The sequence below is a fragment of the Cotesia glomerata genome, linkage group LG2, assembly GCF_020080835.1.
Source record: "Cotesia glomerata isolate CgM1 linkage group LG2, MPM_Cglom_v2.3, whole genome shotgun sequence".
In the NCBI taxonomy this organism is placed as follows: domain Eukaryota; kingdom Metazoa; phylum Arthropoda; class Insecta; order Hymenoptera; family Braconidae; genus Cotesia; species Cotesia glomerata.
Genome location: NC_058159.1, coordinates 15,955,568 through 15,971,021, shown reverse-complemented (window position 1 = coordinate 15,971,021; position 15,454 = coordinate 15,955,568). Strand labels below are relative to the sequence as shown.

The following is a 15,454-nucleotide window of genomic DNA, read 5'->3' as shown; positions in this document are numbered from 1 at the left end:
AGCGTTTAATTCTAAGAAAAAACCATCTTCGATAAAAGTGATCCCATGAAATGCCGCTGAGCTTTAGAAATTCAAAAATTAAAAATCAAAGTTTTTGTGTATTTTCAATGGGAAATATTCACATGCCTTGGTCGAGGACGTTAATTAATATTAAGAGCTCAAACTTTCAGGGAATTTTTTTGGGTATTTCCAACAAGAATTCACGATGGGACCGAAAAAATAAAATAAAAAAAAAAAAATCACCCTTATATATATATATATATATATATATATATATATATATATATATATATATATATATATATATATATATATATATATATATATATATATATATATATATATATATATATATATATATATACATATAAATTTGTAATTTTATTTAATAACTAATGAAATGAAATCTACTTCCATTTCGGCTGCCGAATGGCCTTTTTTTTTTTTTTTACAACTAGTACGGAAAAATGAGTTGCTCGACACTTTAAAATAATTGTCACCAAATATAAACTCTTAATTTTAATAGGAAGATCCTCCGCATCGCAGTTCTTTATCTTTTTCTCAGTCCAATAAAAAAAAATTCATACCTCATCATTAATCGATTATACAGAAAAATTTTTTTTTTAATTTTGTAGGAAATTTAATGCTCTACAAAAAAAGTATCTTATATTTTTTTTGTAAACCTCACCATTTGACTGAAATTGAAGATTTAAGTTTGATTATTTCAAGTCAATGTTATTTTTGTTTATGAATTTTATAACTCGATAAGAAATGGCTATTATAGAATGCGCAATAAAAATTTTGGTAGGAAATTGAATGCTCTATAAAAATGGTATCTTATTTTTTGGCGATTAAATTAAGCGTTCAAAAAATATATATTATCAAACTTTCATGCATACCGATTTTAAGAGTTTTTTAATTAAATAATCGAAAAATTTCAATTTAATTTATAAGTTTTGAGAAAATTTACACGAATTTTATTTTTTATTAACTGAGAAACTTCAAAATATTTTTCAAGTTTTTTTTTATGAGTAAGTTTCTTTATTTACATTTAAAAATAATTAAATTGTACATTATTTATTGCTTAGTTAATTATTTATTTATAAAAAAAGCAAAGTTTTCAATATAAATATATTATGATTTATTTCAGTTTTAGAGAAAAAAAAATGTCCAATTAGTTATAAAAAAGTTTTTTATTTCAATTTTCAACTCAGTTATTTATTTTCAAACAATTTTTGTTGCAAGTAGAGTAGTTTTTTCAATACTCTTTAGCAACTTGCAATAAAAATTGAAATTGATCTATATATATATATATATATATATATATATATATATATATATATATACATCTATAAACTTTTGAAGCATATGCATTTTTTGAATCCGCTTGACGAGCTAAGTCGAAATATAACAAAATTTTTCAAAAGTTCTTCCATGAAGACCAATGCAATAGTTAGATTTCTATGAAATCGACTGAAAAAACGTAGAGTTTTCTTTGATTTTTCAATTATTGCGCCTTGCGGTTGAAATTGGCGGGAAGTTGCAGGCATAACCTGTAGGATCAACCGTTCTACTTATTTATTTTTTCTCAACATACAATATAATTTTCATAAGCGACATTTAAATGTTCATAGATAAAATTTACTTTATAAGGTTACATTCATTTGCAAATCGATGACGTCACAAGGTAGAATGTTCCGGAAAAGTTTGATAATCAATTTCTAGTCATTTATAAATAATATATCACGATTATTCATATTTATTGATAATCGGCTTACTATTAAGTAATATTTCTTTGGTTAAAATATTTTTATATTGATATTAATCTTTTTGTCGGTAAATTTGTTATTAGACATGTAGATATTATAGCGTTAGCGTTAACACAATATCTGCAATTGCTAGTACAGTCCGAAATTCTTCCCAGAATCGATATAGCAGATAGCTATTATTTCTTAAAGTATAGTATCGTGACACACGCTAACGTAAATAAATTTTCGAAAGCAAATTTCCTATCTTTTTGTTATTCTATATAGTGAAAATGGAATAATCAAGTCGCAAAAACAATCCAAGTAAAATTTATAACATCACTTGCCGATTAAAACGGATCTTAAACACATTAAGAAATTCACCTCAGCGAAGACAATAAATCTATGAATTGAACACTTCTGGATTTAAATTGCGAATCAAAATTGCACATGTAAGTTTTTTTTTGTGTAGAACTGAATATTTTATAGCAAAATTTTCTTTAGTGCAAATAAAAATCTCATGTCACGTCACAAACATTCGCTTTGATATAATTTATCGTTATTTTTAGAAAATATCTTTATAGTCGATTTCTTCCAATATTAGGAAAAATGTAAACATGCCATTTTTAAGTATATTGATATATTTATCAAATTTCTTCTGGAATCAATCGGAAAAATAATATAAAATACATCAGTGAAACAATTTTTAAAAGTTCTAACCTTCAAATAAGAGAAAAAAAAAAGTTTCACTGTATAATATTATCAATAATACCAAATTGATAAAAATCATAACATAAATAACTGATGTAATTTCAAGTTTAAATAAAAAAAAATAATCATAAAGTGAGAATACGTTACAAGATGTTTAGAGGACAATAGTTATAACCAAGAAAGTTCAATTCAGCAGCCAAAATCGGAAGAAATTTCGTTAGAAAAAATCATAACACTGATATTCTAAGCCTTATAGAATAAGTGTGGGTGTTACTGCAGGTTTCGGTATTACCGCGGATTTTTACAAGATGTTATAAAAATCTAACTATTTCATTGGTCCTCATGACGCAACTTTTAAAAAATTTTGCTAAATTCCGACTAAACTAGCATCATTAGTATCACATTTTAGTGAATATAGCCCACGCATACTATGTGAGTGCTACTTCCTCCAGCAAGGACGCAATACTTAGGCCTTAAATCGGCAAATTTTGAAAATTCGACTTTTAATGTAGGATTTCTTTCCTTGAATAAACTATGTAGTTCTTTTAAACTCGAAAAGATGAGTCGCGTATGGATTTTTATTTTCTGAACCTCATTTTTTCTTAAGGAAATACAGTCTTTCATTCCAGGCATAGGAGAGCTTATTTCGTCATCTTCATAGAACTAAAGAATAGCAGATTCAATGTGTTTTGAAAGTGGATTTCCTTAAAATAAAAGTTTTCTTACAGAATCGTTATTAAATAAATCCAAATTATTGTTTAAGGAAAAAAATCTTACACTAAAAGTCGGATTTTCAAAATTTTCTGATTTAAGGCCTAAATATTGCGTTCTTGCTGGAGGAAGTGGCACTCACATAGTATGTGTGTGCTTAGGGTGTCCGTTATTTCCCAAGTTGAATTTTTTTTCGCGATCGCCCCCTGGATTTTTAGTTCTTGACCTAAAAAAAAATATCTTACCCAAATAAGCTCTTAATTACCAAATTGAACCGTGCCGAAGTCGAGTTACATTTCCCATTTAAATAACATGGGAATTTGGAACTTTTTGCAATTATTTTTTTTTCTTCACAAAAAATGTCACCACGATTATGATCAGTGCATATTCTGATAAGAAATTGAATGCTCTACAAAAAAGTTCTCTTATAATTTTTCGATAAAATCATTCCTTTAGAAGTTATTTGTGGTTAAAGTTGTGTTTATAGTTATTATCATAGTTTTGCAGTCTTGCTGTAAAGTTTTTTATGTTATAATCATTTATTTTATTTATAAATGTTCCAAAAATTTTATCAAAATGATTAATAGTTACAGTAACGTTAACAATACGATGTATTGAATATATTTTTAATAATATTGCCGCTTATTTGTATTTTTTCTGTCTCTATTCACATTTATTTGTTAAGCAATTTTTAGTAGCGTTATGATAAGTATTCATGAATTTGTTTGTTTTTGTTTTCATGAATAATTTGCACTAAATATTGTTTTTGTTCTTTTTTATGCGTTAAATTGTTGATGTATTTTTGAGTTCATCGAAGCGCTCTTTCGGCTAAATCGTTAACAATTGTAGATTATTAACAATGTCTAATCCTTCCAAACAATCATTATTGGTGGCTCATGTCTCAAAGTTAATCTCTAGCAATTTTTTATTTATGTTGAATCAAAAAAAAATTTTCATCGAATTTGAATTAATAAAAATTAATTTATTTAAGAAAGAAATCAATATCTTTTTTTTTGAATTGATAATTTCATTATCTGCATTAACTATATAGCGTTCAGGGGGAATCAAAATCGAAATTTTCATCACATTTTAATAATTTAACGTAGTTGGATCCTGCAAGACATATTTCAAGAAAATTATGAAATTTTTTCTATTGAAAGATAATTATATTAATGATTCACCACCAAAATTTCAGATCAATTCACCACATTGTTTTTAAGCAATGAATTTTCGAAATTGTAACATTTACACGTAAAGGTATAGAAAGATGGTGAAGTTATATAACTTTTATATGTGAAGTTATATACTATAGTATGAAGTTATATACTATAGTATGAAATTATTTGCATCACTTGAGTGGTATGGAAGATTTCATACTAACTTTACCATCTCTCTACACCTCTGCGTATAAATGATGCAATTTCGAAAATTAATTTCTCAAAAACGGTGTGGTGAATCGATCTGAAATTTTGGTAGTGAATTGTTAATATATTTATCTTTCGATAAAAAAAATTTCATAATTTTCTTGGAATATGACTTGCAGAACCCAACTGTCTTAATCATTTTTCGTTTTACGTGAAGTTATGTATTTGAATCGAAAAAAGTCAAATCAGCTTTTTCACCAGTTAAACACCACAGATGGTTTTTGAATTTGTGCAATACTGCCTCAGAAATTTTCTTAACGGTCGTCCTGAAATGATACAGTCTTTATGTAATTTATATCTTGGTATAGAGCTGATCATAATCGTGGTGACATTTTTTTTGAAGAAAAAAAAATAATTGCAAAAAGTTCCAAATTCCCATGTTATTTAAATGGGAAATGTAACTCGACTTCGGCACGGTTCAATTTGGTAATTAAGAGCTTATTTGTGTAAGATATTTTTTTTTAGGCCAAGAACTAAAAATCAAGGGGGCGATCGCGAAAAAAAAATCAACTTGGGAAATAACGGACACCCTAGTGTGTGCTCTATCCGCTAAAATATGATGCTAGGTATAGAAAAAAAGCCTTCCGCTCCCTGGCGGTTTCGGCAACACGGTGAAAGCATGGTTTATTCACGGTCGTTTCACCTTATAAGATTCGTTTTTATTGAGCGATTTGTCAGTCAGCATCGGATACCATTGTGAAAGACGTCTGCTATAAATTTATCAAATATATACGGTGATTTCACGATGCAAACGTTAGTTATGCACCTCCAAGTAATAGAGAAGTGAGTAATAAACGTCTGTTTTAAGACAGTTGATGTACCGACTGTGAGTGCAGAAAAGATGAACGTACGCAAGTGAATCTACGACATTATAACTGGCAGTGTACGCTCAATATACTGTCAAATCACGGAAAATTCACGCTACTGTCACAAACAAAATAAAAATAATATTTCTGACAGCTCAGACGAGGACTCGAACCCGGATTGTTTAGTTGCGCGCCCACCGCTCTAACAGTTAAGATATCTGAGACACTGTCCGAAAATTTTCTTTAGTCACCTGATAAGGGGTCAAAACTTAGTCATTTTTTTTTTTATTTTACAGATAAAAATAGCTTAAATAAATTGATATTTCTTCCGTAAATTTAAAATAATAATCGTAATCAATGACTCAAATTTTTGATAATTATGAAAATCTTGATTTTGAAATAATGGTGAAATTATTAACTGTACAAAAAAAGTTCTGGAAAAGAAATTGCTTAAAACTTAATTAAAAAAAAAAAAATATTTCACAATAATTTTCCTTGATAATAAACAATTTTGCCATAATTTTGAAATTAAAATTTTTGTCTAATATAAAACTCAAATCCTTAATAATGGATCCGAATTTGTAAAATTACAGTAAAAATATTAGAGGTATGGAAAATATGTTCAAAGTTAAGTTGAAAATGAATTAAAATTCATTAACTAATAAATTGTTGAAAAAAATATTTTCGATTAAAAAAAACAATAGTTATTATTACATTTGTCATAAACAAAAAGTATTATGGTTCTTCATTTAAAACGATGAAAAAAATTCAACACTTGCTGTAGGTCATAAACTCTTCTGAAAAGTATTGAAATGTATTGAAAAGTATTGAAATGAAAAGATAGATCTCTGTTGATTGCATGTAATCTGATTAATTTTTTATGATTTTACTTTGAAATAAACAAAATTACAATAATTTAATTTTTTTTTTTCAAATTTTTCAACCCGAGTATTCACTGAAAATTCTCATTTGTTAATCTTTTTATTTACTTTGATAATTTTTAATGAAATGAAAAAAAAACATAGTCAGCATTTACTTATCGTTGACTTGTAAAAATTTCTAACTTACCGACATTATACGCTCGTTTCACGGTCGTTTCACTTACAGACCACTGTGCATACACCACCGAGTTACGGGTTTTTGACAGTTTATATGTTTTCGAATGACTGTCAAATGACAGTCGATCGATTGATGATCTACGATTTTTGGCTTAGGTAAAAAATCGGGGTAACCAATTAAAAATTTTGTTTATCGACTAGTGAAGTATAATAACGATACAAAATAAAAATCACAAAGTAACAGTGAAAAATTTTCACAACGATACTCGTCAGTCACTGTCCAACGACGGTCGTTCGATAGTCAAGCGACGATCATTTATCAACACTGAGAATTTACGGTGCATTCACCGTCGTTTGACGATTATTTTATCGTGACCACGAATCCGCCAGGGCTGCTTTTTGAAGTAAAAATACTTTGTCATTAAATTTTTGTCGTAACATATCAGTAAAGGGTTTCAATTTATATCAGTGGCACGGTAGGAAAATATTATTTGTTCATATATACATTGAAATTTTGGTGAAAAATTAAAAATCAAAAAATTAAAAATCTTTTAAATACTTTCAATTTTTGATTAAAAAAATTCGAATAGTTGTTTAAAAAATTGAAGATATTTAAATCCCCATTTGACAAACGACAAAAAATTTATTTTACAGTCTAGTGAAACAAATATTTTTTTCAAGGAAATTAAAAATGACAGTCTTCAAAAAAAGCCAAAATTAGAAATGGAATGTGAAAAAATAGTGAAAAAAAAAATTTTTTCAACTTCCCGCTAAGAAAATTAAAAATTTTCGAAAATCGGGAAGTTATTGTTTTTACCCCGTTTTTCGAAAGTCGAGTTTTCATCAGATCTCGATGTTTTAAGGTCCTAGGAAGCTTCCCTGACTATTCCAGCGATAATGTCTGAATGTCTGTATGTATGTGTGTGTGTGTGTGTGTGTGTGTTGTTTTTTTTTTTTTTTTTTTTTTTTTTTTTTTTTTTTTAAGGGGGGGGAATCCTTTTTACGGATTCTAGGCATAGTTGATTGGCCTGGATATGTGGCGACTCGACGCAGTGTCATACTAAAACTCGACGCTAGCTCCCCTACCCACTAAACCCTAAACCGCTTTTCCTCTTTCCCCTAATCTCTCATGGAAACCGCCGTTAGGCATTACTTCGTGAAGGGAGGATCTAGTTACTGCTCTTTCTTCTGGTAGCTAAGGTGTTATTTTACCTTTCTTCTAGTTGTTGTCATTTTCTCTTCTTCTTTCGATGGAACGCAAGTCTATAAGGAACGCAAGTCTATAAGGACACTGTGTGTGTGTGTGTGTGTGTGTGTGTGTGTGTGTGTGTGTGTGTGTGTGTGTGTGTGTGTGTGTGTGTGTGTATGAGTGTTAGATTTTGAATACAAGTTGGACTGATTCGGACCGATAGATTTTGAGAAATCTTAAAAAAACTGGGAAAAAAAATGTTTGAAATGTATTTTTTTGTCATTTTTACCTTTTAAACGGCTTAACCAATTAATTTTAAAAACAAGTCAGCTCTTAACATCAAAAATCCACGTCGATCGCCACCAAGCTGGTCAAAATCGGTTGATTCGTTCGTGAGTTACCGTTGACAAAAGAAATCGGAAAAAAGTGGTTTTTTCGAATTACACTATAATTTCCAGTCTGATCGATTTGTGTTCAAAAATATATCATAGAACTTAAAAAACTGCGTCGAGTGCCGCCAACCGCGTGAAAATCGGCATATTTATTCAAAAGTTATTGCGGTTTGAAAATTCAAAAAATAGTGTTTTATTAAACTTCTACGAGACTTTTGAGCTCAGAGAGCTCAAAACTACATGAAAATTATATTTTTGAGCTTGAAGAGCTCAAAAACGTAATAAGTGCAATTTTGAGCGCTTAATTACGAAAGTAGCGGGAAGTTCCAGGGATGGCCTTCAAGGTCAACCGTTTTCCTAATTTTTAACTTCCTGCTAGGATAATCAAAGAATTTTAAAAATCGGGAAGTTATTGTCTTCACCCCGTTTTACGAAAATCGAGTTTTCATCGAATCTCGACGTTTCGAGGTCCTAGAAAGCTTCCCTGACTATTCCCGCGATGGTGTCTGTATGCATGTGTGTGTGTGTTTTTTTTTTTTTTTTTTTTTCCCTTAGGGGGGGGAATCCTTTTTACGGATTCTAGGCATAGTTGTTTGGCCTGGATATGTAGCGACTCGACGCAGCGTCATACTAAAACTCGACACTAACGCTCCTACCCACTAAACCCTAAACCTCTTTCCCTTCTTTCCTCTAATCCTTCATGGAAACCGCCGTCAGGCATTACTTCGTGAAGGGAGGATCTAGCTACTGCTCTTCCTTCTGGTGGCTAAGGTGTTAACTACCTTCCTTCTATCTTCTGCTATTTGCTCTTTTTCTTTCGGTGGAACGCAAGTCTTTAAGGACTTCTGTTGCAAAAGTGTTGGTAGCGTTCCAGGCAGCTTTTGATGACAACATTGCTTCCACTAGTGAATCTGGTTGCATTTTCTGGTTCAGGAACCTCTCCAGTTCTTCACGTTGTGGATCGAAACGAAGACATACGAAGAAGACGTGCTCCGCGTCTTCAGCAGCTCCTGGGCAGGACGGGCACTCCGAAGAGTCATCGTGCTTAAAGCGGTGTAGATACTCTCGAAAACACCCATGTCCCGACCACATCTGCGTAAGATAGTAATTGACCTCACCGTGATTCCGGTTAAGCCAAATGTCGATCCGAGGTATGAGACGGTGCGTCCACCTACCCTTCTCTGCAGCATCCCATTGTAGTTGCCATCAACTTATGCTCTTCTGCCGTTCTTCAATTCTAAGTTCTTTAGGGCTCAGTGAAGTTGACCTTTTTCGTTGGTAAAGGGCCCACCAAGACGGTGGCGTTGTTTGCTCGGTGGGTCTTATATACGTGACTGAATAAAGTAGTCAGTACTTGTCTCGGATAGCTTAACTGGTAGAGCCCTTGGCGCGTAACCGAGAGATCTGGGTTCGATTCCCAGTCTGGGCTGTCTGATTATTTTTTCAATTACGGAAAAATTCCCACTGAGTAGGTTCCCCCCCCTTTCCCCTATCCGTTCTTTCCCAACTCCCTTAAAAAAAAAAAAATTCGCTTTAATATGGCCCGTCTTTCCTCTGCTAGAACTCTAAGAGGTAGGGTTCCAGCAATGACGAACACTGCTTCTTCTGATATAGTGCGGAAGGCACTAGCTACTCGTAGGGCACTCAGTCAGTATATTGTTCCAGCTTTTCTCCATGATTCTTGGGTTTCCAGTGCATCAGCCCAAATGGATATTCCGTAAGTGAGCACCGATATGACTACTGATGACGATAATAGCCTCCTGCTCTGCATTGGGCCTCCGATGTTAGGCATCAGCCGTGCGAGACTAGCCCTCACTACTGACTCTTTGGCACTGACATGTTCCACCTGCTGCTTGAAGTTGAGTCGGGCATCCAGCATCACTCCCAGATAACGGATAAATGGTTGTGATGTGATTTCTTGTTCGCCGACTTTCAGCTTAATGGTCTCTACCACTTTTCTGCTGGTAATAAGTACTGCCTCAGTCTTGTGTTGCGCCAGTTGCAGGTTCACTGCGTCCATCCACCGGTTAACGTGCTCAAAAGTGAGATCGAACATATGATTTATCTCGTCAAGGTGTTTGGCAACGATCACTACGGCTACGTCATCTGCATATGCTACGAGTTTGACGTTTCTTGGCAGAGTTAGTCTTAATAGACCGTCATACATAATGTTCCACAGGAGCGGGCCTAGAACTGAACCTTGTGGTACCCTTCCAGTAATATCATACTCCCTCGGACCGTTCTTCGTGTCATACTTCAGGACCCTGTTTTCAAAGTAGCTTGCTACGATCTTAAGCAGGTATTCTGGTACATTCTTCTCTTGGAGGGCCTGCATGATGCATTTCCAATTGGCGGAGTTGAAGGCGTTTCTGATGTCTAGTGTCGCCACCAGGCAATACTTCTTCGTTCCACCTTTCCATCTGGTTCCTGCGATTGCTTCCTTGGCCGTATCAACAACCTGTTTGATTGCGTCCAGGGTTGATCGTCCTTTCCGGAATCCATACTGATTGTCTGCCAGGAGTAGGTCGACTACTGCTTCAATTCTCTGGTGAATTATGCGCTCAAATATCTTACCCGCCGTATCTAACATGCAAAGTGGTCGGTAAGGTGACGGTTCTTCTGGTGGTTTCTTCCCTTTAGGCAACAGTACCAATCGTTGCTGTTTCCACTTACGAGGAAAAGTCCCCTCCTTGAGGCATGCATTATAAGCGTCGAGGAATAATGTTGGAGCTGCCTTTATGATGGTTTTCAAGGCTATATTAGGGATTCCGTCCAATCCCGGCGCTTTATTATTCCCTACACGGTTACAGGCCTCCATGTGTGTGTGTGTGTGTGTGTGTGTGTGTGTGTGTGTGTGTGTGTGTGTGTGTGTGTGTGTGTGTGTGTAAGTATGTGAACCGCTTATAATTTTTAAACGACTGAACCGATCGTAAGTCGTTTTTTTGGAATAACTCTTAAACGGCTCTACTGATCGATTACAAAAGCTAATTAGCCCTCAAGCTTCAAAAACCACGTCGATCGTCGCTCATCCGGTCAAAATCAGTTGATTCGTTCAAAAGATATCGTGAACGAAAGAAAACTGAAAAAAGTGTTTTTTTTCACATAACTTCGACATTTATTTTCGGATCGTTTTTGATGACATAGATTATTTTTTAAAGCTCAAAAAACCGCCTCGATCACTACTATGAACGTAGAAATCAGTTGATTGATTCGAGAGATACCCTCGACGAAATATTTGGAGACAAGTGTTTTTTCATTATCACTCCGACTTTTTTTAGAGTAACTTTTAAAAAGCTTTACCGACCAATTTAAAAAACTAATCAGCTATTAACATCAAGAAATCACGTTGATCACCGTCAAGCCAATCAAATATTGGTGTTTTTTCGGAATTACTCCGAGTTTCCCAGTTTAATCGATTCAAACTTGAAAATTCTTCATGAGGGTAAAAAGACTGCGTCGAATGCCGCCAACCGCGTGAAAATCGGTTGATTCATTCAAAAGTTATTGTGGTTTAAAAATTCAAAAAATATTGTTCTATAAAACTTCTATGAGACTTTTGAGCTCGAAGAGCTCAAAAACAACATGAGTCCAATTTTAAGCACCTAGGTATGAAATTAGCGGGAAGTTGCAGGGATGGCCTTTAGGATCTACTGTTTTTCTAATTTTTTTTTTACTTTTTTTTTCAATTTCTCTAAATCTACCGGTCTAGGTTAGTTCCAACTCACAGTAAATCTAAGTTTGGCGAAGCCCTTTCAAATGACACCAACTGCAATCAAATCAGTCAAGCCATTCAGAAGTTATAAGAGGTTTACATAAACACACACACACATACAGACGTACGGACATCATCGTAAAAATAGTCAGGAAAGCTTCTTAGGGCTTCAAAACGTCGAGATCTGTTGAAACCTCGATTTTTGCAAAACGGGATAAAACCAATAACTTCCTGATTTTTTGAAAATCATTGATTTTCTATACGGGAAGTTAAAAATACGTGCATCGGCCAGGTTTCGAACCCAGTTTGATAAATAGGTAATAAAGAAAGCCGGTTTAACCGGAGAAATTGAGGATACAATAAAAAAACTAAATCAACAGTTTCTAATTAATTATTGTTATTTATTATATTTATTGGAGGGTGGAAATAATTTTTTCAAACGCCGAATTATTATTAATAATGATATTTTATTATTATCGGAGTTAGCATGAAAATACTTCAGTTGCCGGTCAGTGTGCCTGACACACTCCTAGTGGCGCGACCGCTTGACACATTTCCCATCATGCATTGCAGGATTGGAATACCTTCTTATATATTATCTTAACTCAACAAGGTTACTAGATGTGTTATAACGACGACACCTTGTGAGCTGTTTATCGTCACACAAGAATTGTTTATTAGTTCAAATTTAAAATATACCAATAAATGGTTTTCAATAAATAATTCCCTGATTAATATTGATAACATTTCATCACAACTTAAATTTGTCGTTCATTATAAATTAATCAAGAAAATTGCATATGCACTCATTCGCATTAATGCTGGACCCCCTTCCCCCCGCAAGATTTTTTTAACTTCCCGCTAAGAAAAGTGAAAATTTTCAAAAGTCATGAAGTTATTGGTTTATTTAAGCACTATTCGAAAGGGCTTGACCAAACTTAGATTTTGGCTATATTTTGGACTGATTCAAACCAGTAGATTTTAAGAAATCTCAAAAAAACTGCAAGAAAACATTTTTTTCAATTTGTTTTTTTTGGAATATTTTTCAAACACCTTTACCGATCGATTCTAAAAACTAATCAGCTCTCAACATCAAAAACCCACGTCGATTGCCATCAGCCTGGTGGATATCGGTTTATTCGTTCGTGAGTTATCGTTAATAAAAAAAATCGTTTTTCGGGAATTCCTTCGAAATTCTTCGTTCGTTCGATTTAATCTTAAAAGTTCTTTATGAGGCTTAAAAAACTGCATTGAATGCCACCAACCACGTAAGCATCGGTTAATTCGTTTAAACGTTATTGCGTTTTGAAAATTAAGAAAATAGTGTTTTATTTAACTTCTAGCAGATTTGAGCTCGGAAAGCTCAAAATGATACGAAAATTATATTTTTGAGCTTGAAGAGCTCAAAAACGTAATAAATGCAGTTTTGTGCGCTTCAGTATGAAATGAGCGAGAAGTTGCAGAAATGGCCTTTAGGGTCAACCGTTTTTCTAATTTCTTTTTCCTAGGAAGCTTCCTTGACTATTCCCGCGATGGTGTCTGTATGTCTGTATATATGTGTGTATGTGTGTGTGTGTGTGTGTGTGTGTGTGTGTGTGTGTGTGTGTGTGTGTGTGTGTGTGTGTGTGTGTGTGTGTGTGTGTGTGTGTGTGTGTGTGTGTGTGTGTGTGTGTGTGTGTGTGTGTGTGTGTGTGTGTGTGTGTGTGTGTGTGTGTGTGTGTGTTTGTGTGTGTTAGTGCGTGTGTTTGTGTGTGTGTGTCTCATAACTTTTGAACAGCATGACTGATTTGATCGCGGTTGGTGCCATTCAAAAGGGCTCGACTGAACTTAGATTTTGAATATACTTTGGAACGATTCGGAACGGTACATATTGAGAAATCGCAAAAAAACTACGAAAAAAAATTTTTTCAAATGTGGTTTTTTTGGAATAACTTTTAAACGACTTCACCGATCGATTTTAAAAACTAATTAGCTAACTATAGCTAACAAAAACTAATTAGCTGAACTAACTATAGCAACAATAAAAGTCCGAATTCGGAGGTAAGAACAATGGGTAATTATTAACCAAATCAAAAAAGCTTGGTTAGAACGTCGAGTCGCGAAACAATGAGCGTTGCAGTGCAAGGTGGTTAAATACTAAGGGAGGGGGCATCCTCGAAGCTTTTTTGATGGTATGGTAGTAGTGAAGTTAATTAAGAACAAATAGTACAACCGATGTCTTCTTTGTTTCGCGCTTCGATCATTTTAACCGTGAAACTAGCTTCGATAAATAATAAAATTATAAACGGCGACTGCGTGGCCGAGCGGTTTAAGTCTTAAACTGCCCGTACAACAGTCGCTCAGGCGTAGGTTCGAGCCCTGGCAGTCGCAATTTTTCTGCGATTTCCAAGGCTTGCTCCCTTGCCGACTGTACCCTGGCCAGGTTTCTGTGGTTTCCTTGGTCACTGTGCTAAGGGGCGGGGCACAGACAAATGCGGGTACAGACTGTAAGTCGGCCACAGCCGCGGAAAGGAGGTAAAGATGGTATTTAGTACACATCAAGCACAATAAATAGTAGGAAAGGACGTAAAAATCCCACGTGTCTAGGCCTGAAGGCTGACGCGTATGATTCCAAAAAAAAAAAAAAAAAAAAAAAAAATTATATTAGCACATTTTTATTAAAATAATAAAATTAATTGCATAAATTTTAAATATATAATATTATGAACTTATAGAATCCAATAGATAATGGATAATAATAATTTTAGTTGAAAAAAAAAAATTTGAATTTATTGACAAATCAAGGTACGATAGTATTAGAAATTTGACAGTTGAATAAAAGGATCTGTGAAACCAAATAAAATTCAGAATATAAAAAATTTTAAAAATTTGACAAAATTTTTTGATAAACTTGATAGTTTCGTCAAAAAATTGGAAAAAATTAAGAAAATATTAGAAATTATATTTTAAAGTTGAATATGTTTGAAACGCATCGGTTTATCAAAAAATTATAGGAAAGCTTTTTTGCAGAACGTTCAATTCTCTACAAAAATATGTTCTGACTCAACTTGTCCAATGACTTGTTAAAGAGTTACAAAATTCCAAATTAAGAAAAAAAAGTTTTCCCACATTAATCAAATGGTAAATTGAAATTTTCGGCTCGGCACCTCTTAATATTAATATTAAGAGCTCCAATTTTCACAGGAATTTCTTTTCGTCATTTCAAACAATATTTTCAATATTAATAAGAAAAAAAAAAAATTGTCGATTTTTTTGAAACAGTTCAATAATTATACATCAATTTTTACCCGGGAGTCCAAGGAAATGGAACATTAGATTTAATCAGGTGGTAAAAGAAATTGGTCTCGAAAATGACTTACATGAGCCGTGCTTGTACACTTGGAGGAAAAATAAAATCATAGTTGTGTTGCTAATTTATGTAGATGATATTTAAGCCGATCGCAATGATAAAACAAAATTATATGAAGTTGGGAATCACCTATGCAAGAATTTCGAGATAAAAGTTCTTGGTGAACCCAAAAAGTTTCTCGGAATTAAGATAGAAAGAAATAGACAAGAAAATTACTTTGTTCCCTTGTGGAATAATTTCTCTAAAACAACTGTAAAACATTTTAATAAGTACGAAAAATAGTTCATAAAGTTCTTTATTTTCTCGCCAGAAGAGTTGTTCAGAGTTATTAAAACTTCGTGTAGGAATCCCTGTGGA

At 33.2% G+C, this 15,454-nt stretch overlaps 1 protein-coding gene and 1 long non-coding RNA gene across 2 annotated transcripts in view; one reads left to right on the top strand and one right to left on the bottom strand.

The window, feature by feature from the left end:
- The window catches only part of LOC123258910, a 16,510-nt gene extending 14,905 nt beyond the window's left edge, over nt 1-1,605 (bottom strand). Inside the window, exons 1-2 of the long non-coding RNA XR_006508171.1 lie at nt 1,594-1,605; nt 24-26 (exon numbers count right to left, since the gene is read on the bottom strand). This is a non-coding gene — a long non-coding RNA (uncharacterized LOC123258910). The remainder of the gene's footprint in view (nt 1-23; nt 27-1,593) is intronic.
- A 290-nt stretch (nt 1,606-1,895) lies between these two features.
- The window catches only part of LOC123258873 (dystrophin-like), a 244,283-nt gene continuing 230,724 nt past the window's right edge, over nt 1,896-15,454 (top strand). Inside the window, exon 1 of the mRNA XM_044719133.1 lies at nt 1,896-2,197. The gene's annotated coding sequence lies outside the window, so the exon portion shown is untranslated. The remainder of the gene's footprint in view (nt 2,198-15,454) is intronic.